This window comes from Cyanistes caeruleus, chromosome 3 (assembly GCF_971803275.1).
Source record: "Cyanistes caeruleus chromosome 3, bCyaCae1.hap1.1, whole genome shotgun sequence".
Taxonomy (NCBI): domain Eukaryota; kingdom Metazoa; phylum Chordata; class Aves; order Passeriformes; family Paridae; genus Cyanistes; species Cyanistes caeruleus.
Window position 1 is genome coordinate 115130372 of NC_141703.1, and position 17095 is coordinate 115147466.

The window sequence follows — 17095 nt, forward strand, 5'->3', positions numbered from 1 at the left end:
ATCCATCAAAATCATCCCTAAATCCACCAAAATCCACCAAAATTCACAAAAATCATCCCAAAATCCCCCGAAATCCCTCCTAAACCCCCTAAATCTCCCCTAGGACCCCTCCAGGACCCCCCAAATTCCCCCAGGAACTCCCAAATCCCCCCAGGACCCCCCCCGGACCCCCACCTTGAAGGAGGGCAGCCTCAGGGCCCCCCGCAGGCCGGAACCCCCCCCCCCCCAGGCCCAGTCCACGAGGGAGAGGAGGGTGGGGGTGGCTCCTTCGGCCTCGCCCGCTCGGGGGCCTCGTCCCGGGCCCGGCCCGACTGGAAGGGCTGCGGGGAAAACGGGGGGTCAGGGGGGGTCTGGGGGGGCCTGGGGGGATTTGGGGGGATTTGAGGGGGTCCTGGGGGGTGTGGGGGGATTTGGGGGACCGGGAGGGGTCCTGGAGGGGGTTTGAGGGGTTTGAGGGAGGATTGGGGGGGTTTGAGGGGATTTTGGGGGGATATGGGGGGATTTGAGGAGTCCTGGGGGGGATTTGGGGGGCTTTGAGGGGGATTTGGGGGTCCTGGGGGGGATTTGGACGGGTTTGGAGGGGTTTGGGGGTCCTGAGGGGGGGCCTGGGGGGTATTTGGGACCTACGGGTCACCCCGAGTGTCACCGTTGAAAATGGCCAATTGCAGTGTGAGATTTTGAGAGATGGTTCTGGAATTTGGTGGGATTTTTGTGGGATTTTGAGGATTTCTCTTGAATTTTGTGGGATTTGGAGGAGACTTGAAGAATTTGGAGGGAATTTTCTTGAATTTTTTGGATATTGGTGGAGATTTTGTGAGATGCTGCAGGAATGTGGTTGGGTTTTGAGAAGATTTAGGGATTTTTGTGGGATTTTCGTGGAATTTTCAGCAGCTTTCAAGTATTTTGTGAGAGTCTTCTTGAATTTTGTGGAAATTTCCGGAGATTTTGTGAGATGTTGCAGGAATTTTGTGGGATTTTTCTTGAATTTTGAGGATTTCTCTTGAATTTTGTGGGATTTGGAGGAGAATTGAAGAAGTTTGAGGGATTTTTCCTAAATGTGGAAATTGGTGGAGATTTTGTGAGATGTTGCAGGAATTTGGTTGGGTTTTGAGAAGATGGAAGGAATTTTGTTGGATTTTTGTGGAATCTGGAGGATTTCTCTCGAATTTTGTGGGATTTGGAGGAGACTTGAAGAATTTTGCGGGAATTTTTTTAGATTTTGTGGAAATGTGTGGAGATTTTGTGAGATGTCTGTAGAATTTTGTAATGTTTTGAGAAGATGTAGGGAATTTTGTGGCATTTTTCTGGAATTTTGAGGGGCTTTCAAGAACTTTGTGAGAGTTTTTTTGAATTTTTTGGAAATTTGTTGAGATTTTGTGAGATGGTTCTGGAATTTGGTGGGATATTGAGGAAATTCAGTGAATTCTGAGAGATTTTTCTTGAATTTTGTGGAAATTTTTGGAGATTTTGTGGGATGTTGCAGGAATGTGGTTGGGTTCTGAGAAGATTTAGGGAATTGTGTGAGGCTTGTACAGAATTTTATGGGATTTCTCTTGAATTTTGTGGGATTTCTATTGAATTTTATGGGATGTTTTTGGGATGTTTGTGAGATGTTTGTGGTATTTGGAGGAGACTTGAAGAATTTTGCGGGATTTTTCTTGAAATGTTTGGAAATTGGTGGAGGTTTTGTGAGATGTTGCAGGAATTTGTTTGGGTTCTGAGAAGATGGAAGGAATTTTGTTGGATTTTTGTGGGATTTTGAGGATTTCTCTTGAATTTTGTGGGATTTGGAGGAGACTTGAAGAATTTGGAGGGAATTTTCTTAGATTTTGTGGAAATTTGTTGAGATTTTGTGAGATGGTTCTGGAATTTGGTGGGATATTGAGGAAATTCAGTGAATTTGGAGGGATTTTTCTTGAATTTTGTGGAAATTGTTGGAGATTTTGTGGGATGTTGCAGGAATTTGGTAGGGTTTTGAGAAGGTTTAGGGAATTTTGTGGCATTTTTCTGCAATTTTGTGAGGCTTTTCCAGAATGTTTGGTGATATTGAGGTGATTTGGTGGGATGTTGCAGGAATTTTGTGGGATTTTTATGGGATTTGTACGAGACTTGAAGAATTTGGAGGGATTTTTCTTGAATTTTGTGGAAATTGGTGGAGATTTTGTGAGATGTCTGTGGAATTTTGTAATATTTTGAGCAGATTTAGGGAATTTTGTGGCATTTTTCTGGAATTTTGGGGGCTTTTCCAGAATGTTTGGTGATATTGAGTAGATTTTGTGGGATGTTTCTGGAATTTTGTGGGATTTTTCTGGGATTTGTACGAGACTTGAAGAATTTGGAGGGATTTTTCTTGAATTTTTTGGATATTGGTGGAGATTTTGTGAGATGCTGCAGGAATGTGGTTGGGTTTTGAGAAGATGTAGGGGATTTTGTGGCATTTTTCTGGAATTTTGAGGGGCTTTCAAGAACTTTGTGAGCGTTTTCTTGAATTTAGTGGAAATTTATTGAGATTTTGTGAGATGGTTCTGGAATTTGGTGGGATTTTTGTGGGATTTTGAGGATTTCTCTTGAATTTTGTGGGATTTGGAGGAAACTTGAAGAATTTGGAGGGAATTTTCCTGAATTTTTTGGATATTGGTGGAGATTTTGTGAGATGCTGCAGGAATGCGGTTGGGTTTTGAGAAGATTTAGGAATTTTTGTGGGATATTCGTGGAATTTTCAGCAGCTTTCAAGTATTTTGTGAGAGTCTTCTTGAATTTTGTGGAAATTTCCGGAGATTTTGTGAGATGTTGCAGGAATTTGGTGGGATTTTTGTGGGATTTTGAGGATTTCTCTTGAATTTTGTGGGATTTGGAGGAGACTTGAAGAAGTTGGAGGGATTTTTCCTAAATGTTGTGGAAATTGGTGGAGATTTTGTGAGATGTTGCAGGAGTTTGTTTGGGTTTTGAGAAGATGGAAGGAATTTTGTTGGATTTTTGTGGGATTTTGAGGATTTCTCTTGAATTTTGTGGGATTTGTAGGAGACTTGAAGAATTTGGAGGGAATTTTCTTAGATTTTGTGGAAATTTGTTGAGATTTTGTGAGATGGTTCTGGAATTTGGTGGGATATTGAGGAAATTCAGTGAATTTGGAGGGATTTTTCTTGAATTTTGTGGGAATTGTTGGAGATTTTGTGGGATGCTGCAGGAATGTGGTTGGGTTTTGAGAAGATTTAGGGAATTGTGTGGGGCTTGTACAGAATTTGGTGGGATTTCTCTTGAATTTTGTGGGATTTCTATTGAATTTTATGGGATGTTTGTGGGATGTTTGTGGGATGTTTGTAGGATGTTTGTGGTATTTGGAGGAGACTTGAAGAATTTTACGGGATTTTTCTTGAAATGTTTGGAAATTGGTGGAGATTTTATGAGATGTTGCAGGAATTTGGTTGGGTTTTGAGAAGATGGAAGGAATTTTGTTGGATTTTTGTGGGATTTTGAGGATTTCTCTTGAATTTTGTGGGATTTGGAGGAGACTTGAAGAATTTTGCGGGAATTTTCGTAGATTTTGTGGAAATTTGTTGAGATTTTGTGAGATGGTTCTGGAATTTGGTGGGATTTTTGTGGGATTTGGAGGATTTGTCTTGAATTTTGTGGGATTTGGAGGAGACTTGAAGAATTTGGAGGGAATTTTCTTGAATTTTTTGGATATTGGTGGAGATTTTGTGAGATGCTGCAGGAATGTGGTTGGGTTTTGAGAAGATTTAGGGATTTTTGTGGGATTTTCGTGGAATTTTCAGCAGCTTTCAAGTATTTTGTGAGAGTCTTCTTGAATTTTGTGGAAATTTCCAGAGATTTTGTGGGATGTTGCAGGAATGTGGTTGGGTTTTGAGAAGATTTAGGGAATTGTGTGGGGCTTGTACAGGATTTTGTGCGATTTCTTTTGAATTTTGTGGGATGTTTGTGGGATGTTTGTGGGATGTTTGTGGTATTTGGAGGAGACTTGAAGAATTTTGCGGGATTTTTCTTGAATTGTTTGGAAATTGGTGGAGATTTTGTGAGATGTTGCAGGAGTTTGTTTGGGTTCTGAGAAGATGGAAGGAATTTTGTGGGATTTTTGTGGAATTTTGAGGATTTCTCTTGAATTTTGTGGGATTTGGAGGAGACTTGAAGAAGTTGGAGGGATTTTTCCTAAATGTTATGGAAATTGGTGGAGATTTTTTGAGATGTTGCAGGAATTTTTTGGATTTTGAGAAGATGTAGGGAATTTTGTTGGATTTTCGTGGAATTTTGAGGATTTCTCTTGAATTTTGTGGGATTTGGAGCAGACTTGAAGAATTTTGTGGAAATTTTCTTAGATTTTGTGGAAATGTGTGGCGATTTTGTGAGATGTCTGTAGAATTTTGTAATGTTTTGAGAAGATGTAGGGAATTTTGTGGCATTTTTCTGGAATTTTGAGGGGCTTTCAAGAACTTTGTGAGCGTTGTCTTGAATTTAGTGGAAATTTGTTGATATTTTGTGAGATGGTTCTGGAATTTGGTGGGATATTGAGGAAATTCAGTGAATTTTGAGAGATTTTTCTTGAATTTTGTGGAAATTGTTGGAGATTTTGTGGGATGTTGCAGGAATGTGGTTGGGTTTTGAGAAGATTTATGGAATTGTGTGGGGCTTGTACAGGATTTTTTGCGATTTCTTTTGAATTTTATGGGATTTCTCTTGAATTTTGTGGGATGTTTGTGGGATGTTTGTGGTATTTGGAGGAGACTTGAAGAATTTTGCGGGATTTTTCTTGAATTGTTTGGAAATTGGTGGAGATTTTGTGAGATGTTGCAGGAATTTGTTTGGGTTCTGAGAAGATGGAAGGAATTTTGTTGGATTTTTGTGGAATTTTGAGGATTTCTCTTGAATTTTGTGGGATTTGGAGGAGACTTGAAGAATTTTGCGGGATTTTTCTTGAATTTTGTGGAAATTGGTGGAGATTTTGTGAGATGTCTGTGGAATTTTGTAATGTTTTGAGCAGATTTAGGGAATTTTGTGGCATTTTTCTGTAATTTTGAGGGGCTTTTCCAGAATGTTTTGTGATATTGAGGAGATTTTGCGGGATGTTTCTGGAATTTGGTGGGATTTTTCTGGGATTTGTACGAGACTTGAAGAATTTGGAGGGATTTTTCTTGAATTTTTTGGCTATTGGTGGAGATTTTGTGAGATGTTGCAGGAATGTGGTTGGGTTTTGAGAAGATGTAGGGAATTTTGTGGCATTTTTCTGGAATTTTGAGGGGCTTTCAAGAACTTTGTGAGCGTTTTCTTGAATTTAGTGGAAATTTGTTGAGATTTTGTGAGATGGTTCTGGAATTTGGTGGGATTTTTGTGGGATTTTGAGGATTTGTCTCGAATTTTGTGGGATTTGGAGGAGACTTGAAGAATTTGGAGGGAATTTTCTTGAATTTTTTGGATATTGGTGGAGATTTTGTGAGATGCTGCAGGAATGTGGTTGGGTTTTGAGAAGATTTAGGGATTTTTGTGGGATTTTCGTGGAATTTTCAGCAGCTTTCAAGTATTTTGTGAGAGTCTTCTTGAATTTTGTGGAAATTTCCAGAGATTTTGTGGGATGTTGCAGGAATGTGGTTGGGTTTTGAGAAGATTTAGGGAATTGTGTGGGGCTTGTACAGGATTTTGTGCGATTTCCTTTGAATTTTGTGGGATTTCTCTTGAATTTTGTGGGATGTTTGTGGGATGTTTGTGGGATGTTTGTAGGATGTTTGTGGTATTTGGAGGAGACTTGAAGAATTTTACGGGATTTTTCTTGAAATGTTTGGAAATTGGTGGAGATTTTGTGAGATGTTGCAGGAATTTGGTTGGGTTTTGAGAAGATGGAAGGAATTTTGTTGGATTTTTGTGGAATTTTGAGGATTTCTCTTGAATTTTGTGGGATTTGGAGGAGACTTGAAGAATTTGGAGGGAATTTTCTTAGATTTTGTGGAAATTTGTTGAGATTTTGTGAGATGGTTCTGGAATTTGGTGGGATATTGAGGAAATTCAGTGAATTTGGAGGGATTTTTCTTGAATTTTGTGGAAATTGTTGGAGATTTTGTGGGATGTTGCAGGAATTTGGTAGGGTTTTGAGAAGGTTTAGGGAATTTTGTGGCATTTTTCTGCAATTTTGTGAGGCTTTTCCAGAATGTTTGGTGATATTGAGGTGATTTGGTGGGATGTTTGTGGGATGTTTGTGGGATGTTTGTGGTATTTGGAGGAGACTTGAAGAATTTGGAGGGATTTTTCTTGAATTTTGTGGAATTTGTTGGAGATTTTGTGGGATGTTGCAGGAATGTGGTTGGGTTTTGAGAAGATGTAGGGAATTTTGTGGCATTTTTCTGGAATTTTGAGGGGCTTTCAAGAACTTTGTGAGAGTTTTCTTGAATTCAGTGGCAATTTGTTGAGATTTTGTGAGATGGTTCTGGAATTTGGTGGGATTTTTGTGGGATTTTGAGGATTTCTCTTGAATTTTGTGGGATTTGGAGGAGACTTGAAGAATTTGGAGGGAATTTTCTTGAATTTTTTGGATATTGGTGGAGATTTTGTGAGATGTTGCAGGAATGTGGTTGGGTTTTGAGAAGATTTAGGGAATTGTGTGGGGCTTGTACAGGATTTTGTGCGATTTCTTTTGAATTTTGTGGGATTTCTCTTGAATTTTGTGGGATGTTTGTGGGATGTTTGTGGGAAGTTTGTGGTATTTGGAGGAGACTTGAAGAATTTTGCGGGATTTTTCTTGAATTGTTTGGAAATTGGTGGAGATTTTGTGAGATGTTGCAGGAGTTTGTTTGGGTTCTGAGAAGATGGAAGGAATTTTGTTGGATTTTTGTGGAATTTTGAGGATTTCTCTTGAATTTTGTGGGATTTGGAGGAGACTTGAAGAATTTGGAGGGAATTTTCTTAGATTTTGTGGAAATTTGATTGAGATTTTGTGAGATGGTTCTGGAATTTGGTGGGATATTGAGGAAATTCAGTGAATTTTGAGGGATTTTTCTTGAATTTTGTGGAAATTGTTGGAGATTTTGTGGGATGTTGCAGGAATTTGGTAGGGTTTTGAGAAGATTTATGGAATTTTGTGGCATTTTTCTGCAATTTTGTGAGGCTTTTCCAGAATGTTTGGTGATATTGAGGTGATTTGGTGGGATGTTTCTGGAATTTTGTGGGATTTTTCTGGGATTTGTACGAGACTTGAAGAATTTTGCGGGATTTTTCTTGAATTGTTTGGAAATTGTTGGAGATTTTGTGAGATGTTGCAGGAGTTTGTTTGGGTTTTGAGAAGATGTAGGGAATTTTGTGGCATTTTTCTGGAATTTTGAGGGGCTTTCAAGAACTTTGTGAGCGTTTTCTTGAATTTAGTGGAAATTTGTTGAGATTTTGTGAGATGGTTCTGGAATTTGGTGGGATTTTTGTGGGATTTTGAGGATTTCTCTTGAATTTCGTGCGATTTGGAGGAGACTTGAAGAATTTGGAGGGAATTTTCTTGAACTTTTTGGATATTGGTGGAGATTTTGTGAGATGTCTGTGGAATTTTGTAATGTTTTGAGAAGATGTAGGAAATTTTGTGGCATTTTTCTGGAATTTTGAGGGGCTTTCAAGAACTTTGTGAGCGTTGTCTTGAATTTAGTGGAAATTTGTTGAGATTTTGTGAGATGGTTCTGGAATTTGGTGGGATATTGAGGAAATTCAGTGAATTTTGAGAGATTTTTCTTGAATTTTGTGGAAATTGTTGGAGATTTTGTGGGATGCTGCAGGAATGCGGTTGGGTTTTGAGAAGATTTAGGGAATTGTGTGGGGCTTGTACAGGATTTTGTGCGATTTCTTTTGAATTTTATGGGATTTCTCTTGAATTTTGTGGGATGTTTGTGGGATGTTTGTGGGATGTTTGTGGGATGTTTGTGGTATTTGGAGGAGACTTGAAGAATTTTGCGGGATTTTTCTTGAATTGTTTGGAAATTGGTGGAGATTTTGTGAGATGTTGCAGGAATTTGTTTGGGTTCTGAGAAGATGGAAGGAATTTTGTTGGATTTTTGTGGAATTTTGAGGATTTCTCTTGAATTTTGTGGGATTTGGAGGAGACTTGAAGAATTTTGCGGGATTTTTCTTGAATTTTGTGGAAATTGGTGGAGATTTTGTGAGATGTCTGTGGAATTTTGTAATGTTTTGAGCAGATTTAGGGAATTTTGTGGCATTTTTCTGTAATTTTGAGGGGCTTTTCCAGAATGTTTGGTGATATTGAGGAGATTTTGTGGGATGTTTCTGGAATTTTGTGGGATTTTTCTGGGATTTGTACGAGACTTGAAGAATTTGGAGTGATTTTTCTTGAATTTTTTGGATATTGGTGGAGATTTTGTGGGATGTTGCAGGAATTTGGTTGGGTTTTGAGAAGATGTAGGGAATTTTGTGGCATTTTTCTGGAATTTTGAGGGGCTTTCAAGAACTTTGTGAGAGTTTTCTTGAATTTAGTGGCAATTTGTTGAGATTTTGTGAGATGGTTCTGGAATTTGGTGGGATTTTTGTGGGATTTGGAGGATTTGTCTTGAATTTTGTGGGATTTGGAGGAGACTTGAAGAATTTGGAGGGAATTTTCTTGAATTTTTTGGATATTGGTGGAGATTTTGTGAGATGCTGCAGGAATGTGGTTGGGTTTTGAGAAGATTTAGAGATTTTTGTGGGATTTTCGTGGAATTTTCAGCAGCTTTCAAGTATTTTGTGAGAGTCTTCTTGAATTTTGTGTAAATTTCCGGAGATTTTGTGAGATGTTGCAGGAATTTGGTGGGATTTTTGTGGAATTTTGAGGATTTCTTTTGAATTTTGTGGGATTTGGAGGAGACTTGAAGAAGTTGGAGGGATTTTTCCTAAATGTTGTGGAAATTGGTGGAGATTTTGTGAGATGTTGCAGGAGTTTGTTTGGGTTTTGAGAAGATGGAAGGAATTTTGTAGGATTTTTGTGGAATTTTGAGGATTTCTCTTGAATTTTGTGGGATTTGGAGGAGACTTGAAGAATTTGGAGGGAATTTTCTTAGATTTTGTGGAAATTTGATTGAGGTTTTGTGAGATGGTTCTGGAATTTGGTGGGATATTGAGGAAATTCAGTGAATTTTGAGGGATTTTTCTTGAATTTTGTGGAAATTGTTGGAGATTTTGTGGGATGCTGCAGGAATGTGGTTGGGTTCTGAGAAGATTTAGGGAATTGTGTGGAGCTTGTACAGAATATGGTGGGATTTCTCTTGAATTTTGTGGGATTTCTATTGAATTTTATGGGATGTTTGTGGGATGTTTGTGAGATGTTTGTAGGATGTTTGTGGTATTTGGAGGAGACTTGAAGAATTTTACGGGATTTTTCTTGAAATGTTTGGATATTGGTGGAGATTTTGTGAGATGTTGCAGGAATTTGGTTGGGTTTTGAGAAGATGGAAGGAATTTTGTTGGATTTTTGTGGAATTTTGAGGATTTCTCTTGAATTTTGTGGGATTTGGAGGAGACTTGAAGAATTTGGAGGGAATTTTCTTAGATTTTGTGGAAATTTGTTGAGATTTTGTGAGATGGTTCTGGAATTTGGTGGGATATTGAGGAAATTCAGTGAATTTGGAGGGATTTTTCTTGAATTTTGTGGAAATTGTTGGAGATTTTGTGGGATGTTGCAGGAATTTGGTAGGGTTTTGAGAAGGTTTAGGGAATTTTGTGGCATTTTTCTGCAATTTTGTGAGGCTTTTCCAGAATCTTTGGTGATATTGAGGTGATTTGGTGGGATGTTTGTGGGATGTTTGTGGGATGTTTGTGGTATTTGGAGGAGACTTGAAGAATTTTGCGGGATTTTTCTTGAATTTTGTGGAATTTGTTGGAGATTTTGTGGGATGTTGCAGGAATGTGGTTGGGTTTTGAGAAGATGTAGGGAATTTTGTGGCATTTTTCTGGAATTTTGAGGGGCTTTCAAGAACTTTGTGAGAGTTTTCTTGAATTCAGTGGCAATTTGTTGAGATTTTGTGAGATGGTTCTGGAATTTGGTGGGATTTTTGTGGGATTTGGAGGATTTGTCTTGAATTTTGTGGGATTTGGAGGAGACTTGAAGAATTTGGAGGGAATTTTCTTGAATTTTTTGGATATTGGTGGAGATTTTGTGAGATGCTGCAGGAATGTGGTTGGGATTTGAGAAGATTTAGGGATTTTTGTGGGATTTTCGTGGAATTTTCAGCAGCTTTCAAGTATTTTGTGAGAGTCTTCTTGAATTTTGTGGAAATTTCCAGAGATTTTGTGGGATGTTGCAGGAATGTGGTTGGGTTTTGAGAAGATTTAGGGAATTGTGTGGGGCTTGTACAGGATTTTGTGCGATTTCTTTTGAATTTTGTGGGATTTCTCTTGAATTTTGTGGGATGTTTGTGGGATGTTTGTGGGAAGTTTGTGGTATTTGGAGGAGACTTGAAGAATTTTGCGGGATTTTTCTTGAATTGTTTGGAAATTGGTGGAGATTTTGTGAGATGTTGCAGGAGTTTGTTTGGGTTTTGAGAAGATGGAAGGAATTTTGTTGGATTTTTGTGGAATTTTGAGGATTTCTCTTGAATTTTGTGGGATTTGGAGGAGACTTGAAGAATTTGGAGGGAATTTTCTTAGATTTTGTGGAAATTTGATTGAGATTTTGTGAGATGGTTCTGGAATTTGGTGGGATATTGAGGAAATTCAGTGAATTTTGAGGGATTTTTCTTGAATTTTGTGGAAATTGTTGGAGATTTTGTGGGATGTTGCAGGAATTTGGTAGGGTTTTGAGAAGATTTATGGAATTTTGTGGCATTTTTCTGCAATTTTGTGAGGCTTTTCCAGAATGTTTGGTGATATTGAAGTGATTTGGTGGGATGTTTCTGGAATTTTGTGGGATTTTTCTGGGATTTGTACGAGACTTGAAGAATTTTGCGGGATTTTTCTTGAATTTTGTGGAATTTGTTGGAGATTTTGTGGGATGTTGCAGGAATGTGGTTGGGTTTTGAGAAGATGTAGGGAATTTTGTGGCATTTTTCTGGAATTTTGAGGGGCTTTCAAGAACTTTGTGAGAGTTTTCTTGAATTCAGTGGCAATTTGTTGAGATTTTGTGAGATGGTTCTGGAATTTGGTGGGATTTTTGTGGGATTTGGAGGATTTGTCTTGAATTTTGTGGGATTTGGAGGAGACTTGAAGAATTTGGAGGGAATTTTCTTGAATTTTTTGGATATTGGTGGAGATTTTGTGAGATGCTGCAGGAATGTGGTTGGGATTTGAGAAGATTTAGGGATTTTTGTGGGATTTTCGTGGAATTTTCAGCAGCTTTCAAGTATTTTGTGAGAGTCTTCTTGAATTTTGTGGAAATTTCCAGAGATTTTGTGGGATGTTGCAGGAATGTGGTTGGGTTTTGAGAAGATTTAGGGAATTGTGTGGGGCTTGTACAGGATTTTGTGCGATTTCTTTTGAATTTTGTGGGATTTCTCTTGAATTTTGTGGGATGTTTGTGGGATGTTTGTGGGAAGTTTGTGGTATTTGGAGGAGACTTGAAGAATTTTGCGGGATTTTTCTTGAATTGTTTGGAAATTGGTGGAGATTTTGTGAGATGTTGCAGGAGTTTGTTTGGGTTTTGAGAAGATGGAAGGAATTTTGTTGGATTTTTGTGGAATTTTGAGGATTTCTCTTGAATTTTGTGGGATTTGGAGGAGACTTGAAGAATTTGGAGGGAATTTTCTTAGATTTTGTGGAAATTTGATTGAGATTTTGTGAGATGGTTCTGGAATTTGGTGGGATATTGAGGAAATTCAGTGAATTTTGAGGGATTTTTCTTGAATTTTGTGGAAATTGTTGGAGATTTTGTGGGATGTTGCAGGAATTTGGTAGGGTTTTGAGAAGATTTATGGAATTTTGTGGCATTTTTCTGCAATTTTGTGAGGCTTTTCCAGAATGTTTGGTGATATTGAAGTGATTTGGTGGGATGTTTCTGGAATTTTGTGGGATTTTTCTGGGATTTGTACGAGACTTGAAGAATTTTGCGGGATTTTTCTTGAATTGTTTGGAAATTGTTGGAGATTTTGTGAGATGTTGCAGGAGTTTGTTTGGGTTTTGAGAAGATGTAGGGAATTTTGTGGCATTTTTCTGGAATTTTGAGGGGCTTTCAAGAACTTTGTGAGCGTTTTCTTGAATTTAGTGGAAATTTGTTGAGATTTTGTGAGATGGTTCTGGAATTTGGTGGGATTTTTGTGGGATTTTGAGGATTTCTCTTGAATTTTGTGCGATTTGGAGGAGACTTGAAGAATTTGGAGGGAATTTTCTTGAACTTTTTGGATATTGGTGGAGATTTTGTGAGATGTCTGTAGAATTTTGTAATGTTTTGAGAAGATGTAGGGAATTTTGTGGCATTTTTCTGGAATTTTGAGGGGCTTTCAAGAACTTTGTGAGCGTTGTCTTGAATTTAGTGGAAATTTGTTGAGATTTTGTGAGATGGTTCTGGAATTTGGTGGGATATTGAGGAAATTCAGTGAATTTTGAGAGATTTTTCTTGAATTTTGTGGAAATTGTGGGAGATTTTGTGGGATGTTGCAGGAATGTGGTTGGGTTTTGAGAAGATTTAGGGAATTGTGTGGGGCTTGTACAGGATTTTGTGCGATTTCTTTTGAATTTTATGGGATTTCTCTTGAATTTTGTGGGATGTTTGTGGGATGTTTGTGGGATGTTTGTGGGATGTTTGTGGTATTTGGAGGAGACTTGAAGAATTTTGCGGGATTTTTCTTGAATTGTTTGGAAATTGGTGGAGATTTTGTGAGATGTTGCAGGAATTTGTTTGGGTTCTGAGAAGATGGAAGGAATTTTATGGGATTTTTGTGGAATTTTGAGGATTTCTCTTGAATTTCGTGGGATTTGGAGGAGACTTGAAGAATTTTGCGGGATTTTTCTTGAATTGTTTGGAAATTGGTGGAGATTTTGTGAGATGTCTGTGGAATTTTGTAATGTTTTGAGCAGATTTAGGGAATTTTGTGGCATTTTTCTGTAATTTTGAGGGGCTTTTCCAGAATGTTTGGTGATATTGAGGATATTTTGCGGGATGTTTCTGGAATTTTGTGGGATTTTTCTGGGATTTGTACGAGACTTGAAGAATTTTGCGGGATTTTTCTTGAATTTTTTGGATATTGGTGGAGATTTTGTGAGATGCTGCAGGAATGTGGTTGGGTTTTGAGAAGATTTAGAGATTTTTGTGGGATTTTCGTGGAATTTTCAGCAGCTTTCAAGTATTTTGTGAGAGTCTTCTTGAATTTTGTGGAAATTTCCAGAGATTTTGTGGGATGTTGCAGGAATGTGGTTGGGTTTTGAGAAGATTTAGGGAATTGTGTGGGGCTTGTACAGGATTTTGTGCGATTTCTTTTGAATTTTGTGGGATTTCTCTTGAATTTTGTGGGATGTTTGTGGGATGTTTGTGGGAAGTTTGTGGTATTTGGAGGAGACTTGAAGAATTTTGCGGGATTTTTCTTGAATTGTTTGGAAATTGGTGGAGATTTTGTGAGATGTTGCAGGAGTTTGTTTGGGTTCTGAGAAGATGGAAGGAATTTTGTTGGATTTTTGTGGAATTTTGAGGATTTCTCTTGAATTTTGTGGGATTTGGAGGAGACTTGAAGAATTTGGAGGGAATTTTCTTAGATTTTGTGGAAATTTGATTGAGATTTTGTGAGATGGTTCTGGAATTTGGTGGGATATTGAGGAAATTCAGTGAATTTGGAGGGATTTTTCTTGAATTTTGTGGAAATTGTTGGAGATTTTGTGGGATGTTGCAGGAATTTGGTAGGGTTTTGAGAAGATTTATGGAATTTTGTGGCATTTTTCTGCAATTTTGTGAGGCTTTTCCAGAATGTTTGGTGATATTGAGGTGATTTGGTGGGATGTTTCTGGAATTTTGTGGGATTTTTCTGGGATTTGTACGAGACTTGAAGAATTTTGCGGGATTTTTCTTGAATTGTTTGGAAATTGTTGGAGATTTTGTGAGATGTTGCAGGAGTTTGTTTGGGTTTTGAGAAGATGTAGGGAATTTTGTGGCATTTTTCTGGAATTTTGAGGGGCTTTCAAGAACTTTGTGAGCGTTTTCTTGAATTTAGTGGAAATTTGTTGAGATTTTGTGAGATGGTTCTGGAATTTGGTGGGATTTTTGTGGGATTTTGAGGATTTCTCTTGAATTTTGTGCGATTTGGAGGAGACTTGAAGAATTTGGAGGGAATTTTCTTGAACTTTTTGGATATTGGTGGAGATTTTGTGAGATGTCTGTAGAATTTTGTAATGTTTTGAGAAGATGTAGGGAATTTTGTGGCATTTTTCTGGAATTTTGAGGGGCTTTCAAGAACTTTGTGAGCGTTGTCTTGAATTTAGTGGAAATTTGTTGAGATTTTGTGAGATGGTTCTGGAATTTGGTGGGATATTGAGGAAATTCAGTGAATTTTGAGAGATTTTTCTTGAATTTTGTGGAAATTGTGGGAGATTTTGTGGGATGTTGCAGGAATGTGGTTGGGTTTTGAGAAGATTTAGGGAATTGTGTGGGGCTTGTACAGGATTTTGTGCGATTTCTTTTGAATTTTATGGGATTTCTCTTGAATTTTGTGGGATGTTTGTGGGATGTTTGTGGGATGTTTGTGGGATGTTTGTGGTATTTGGAGGAGACTTGAAGAATTTTGCGGGATTTTTCTTGAATTGTTTGGAAATTGGTGGAGATTTTGTGAGATGTTGCAGGAATTTGTTTGGGTTCTGAGAAGATGGAAGGAATTTTATGGGATTTTTGTGGAATTTTGAGGATTTCTCTTGAATTTCGTGGGATTTGGAGGAGACTTGAAGAATTTTGCGGGATTTTTCTTGAATTGTTTGGAAATTGGTGGAGATTTTGTGAGATGTCTGTGGAATTTTGTAATGTTTTGAGCAGATTTAGGGAATTTTGTGGCATTTTTCTGTAATTTTGAGGGGCTTTTCCAGAATGTTTGGTGATATTGAGGATATTTTGCGGGATGTTTCTGGAATTTTGTGGGATTTTTCTGGGATTTGTACGAGACTTGAAGAATTTGGAGGGATTTTTCTTGAATTTTTTGGATATTGGTGGAGATTTTGAGGGATGTTGCAGGAATGTGGTTGGTTTTGAGAAGATGTAGGGAATTTTGTGGCATTTTTCTGGAATTTTGAGGGGCTTTCAAGAACTTTGTGAGAGTTTTCTTGAATTTAGTGGCAATTTGTTGAGATTTTGTGAGATGGTTCTGGAATTTGGTGGGATTTTTGTGGGATTTGGAGGATTTGTCTTGAATTTTGTGGGATTTGGAGGAGACTTGAAGAATTTGGAGGGAATTTTCTTGAATTTTTTGGATATTGGTGGAGATTTTGTGAGATGCTGCAGGAATGTGGTTGGGTTTTGAGAAGATTTAGAGATTTTTGTGGGATTTTCGTGGAATTTTCAGCAGCTTTCAAGTATTTTGTGAGAGTCTTCTTGAATTTTGTGGAAATTTCCAGAGATTTTGTGAGATGTTGCAGGAATTTGGTGGGATTTTTGTGGGATTTTGAGGATTTCTCTTGAATTTTGTGGGATATGGAGGAGACTTGAAGAAGTTGGAGGGATTTTTCCTAAATGTTGTGGAAATTGGTGGAGATTTTGTGAGATGTTGCAGGAGTTTGTTTGGGTTTTGAGAAGATGGAAGGAATTTTGTAGGATTTTTGTGGAATTTTGAGGATTTCTCTTGAATTTTGTGGGATTTGGAGGAGACTTGAAGAATTTGGAGGGAATTTTCTTAGATTTTGTGGAAATTTGTTGAGATTTTGTGAGATGGTTCTGGAATTTGGTGGGATATTGAGGAAATTCAGTGAATTTGGAGGGATTTTTCTTGAATTTTGTGGAAATTGTTGGAGATTTTGTGGGATGCTGCAGGAATGTGGTTGGGTTCTGAGAAGATTTAGGGAATTGTGTGGGGCTTGTACAGAATTTGGTGGGATTTCTCTTGAATTTTGTGGGATTTCTATTGAATTTTATGGGATGTTTGTGGGATGTTTGTGAGATGTTTGTAGGATGTTTGTGGTATTTGGAGGAGACTTGAAGAATTTTGCGGGATTTTTCTTGAAATGTTTGGAAATTGGTGGAGATTTTGTGAGATGTTGCAGGAATTTGGTTGGGTTTTGAGAAGATGGAAGGAATTTTGTTGGATTTTGTGGAATTTTGAGGATTTCTCTTGAATTTTGTGGGATTTGGAGGAGACTTGAAGAATTTGGAGGGAATTTTCTTGAACTTTTTGGATATTGGTGGAGATTTTGTGAGATGTCTGTAGAATTTTGTAATGTTTTGAGAAGATGTACTGAATTTTGTGGCATTTTTCTGGAATTTTGAGGGGCTTTCAAGAACTTTGTGAGCGTTGTCTTGAATTTAGTGGAAATTTGTTGAGATTTTGTGAGATGGTTCTGGAATTTGGTGGGATATTGAGGAAATTCAGTGAATTTTGAGAGATTTTTCTTGAATTTTGTGGAAATTTCCAGAGATTTTGTGGGATGTTGCAGGAATGTGGTTGGGTTTTGAGAAGATTTAGGGAATTGTGTGGGGCTTGTACAGGATTTTGTGCGATTTCTTTTGAATTTTATGGGATTTCTCTTGAATTTTGTGGGATGTTTGTGGGATGTTTGTGGGATGTTTGTGGGATGTTTGTGGGATGTTTGTGGTATTTGGAGGAGACTTGAAGTATTTTGCGGGATTTTTCTTGAATTGTTTGGAAATTGGTGGAGATTTTGTGAGATGTTGCAGGAATTTGTTTGGGTTCTGAGAAGATGGAAGGAATTTTATGGGATTTTTGTGGAATTTTGAGGATTTCTCTTGAATTTTGTGGGATTTGGAGGAGACTTGAAGAATTTTGCGGGATTTTTCTTGAATTGTTTGGAAATTGGTGGAGATTTTTTGAGATGTCTGTGGAATTTTGTAATGTTTTGAGCAGATTTAGGGAATTTTGTGGCATTTTTCTGTAATTTTGAGGGGCTTTTCCAGAATGTTTGGTGATATTGAGGATATTTTGCGGGATGTTTCTGGAATTTTGTGGGATTTTTCTGGGATTTGTACGAGACTTGAATAATTTGGAGGGATTTT

At 37.8% G+C, this 17095-nt stretch overlaps 1 protein-coding gene across 1 annotated transcript in view; it reads left to right on the top strand.

The window, feature by feature from the left end:
- The first annotated feature begins 227 nt into the window (after nucleotides 1–227).
- Nucleotides 228–17095, top strand: part of LOC147654486 (receptor expression-enhancing protein 3-like) — a 53333-nt gene continuing 36465 nt past the window's right edge. The window contains exon 1 of the mRNA XM_086883776.1: nucleotides 228–253. The gene's annotated coding sequence lies outside the window, so the exon portion shown is untranslated. The remainder of the gene's footprint in view (nucleotides 254–17095) is intronic.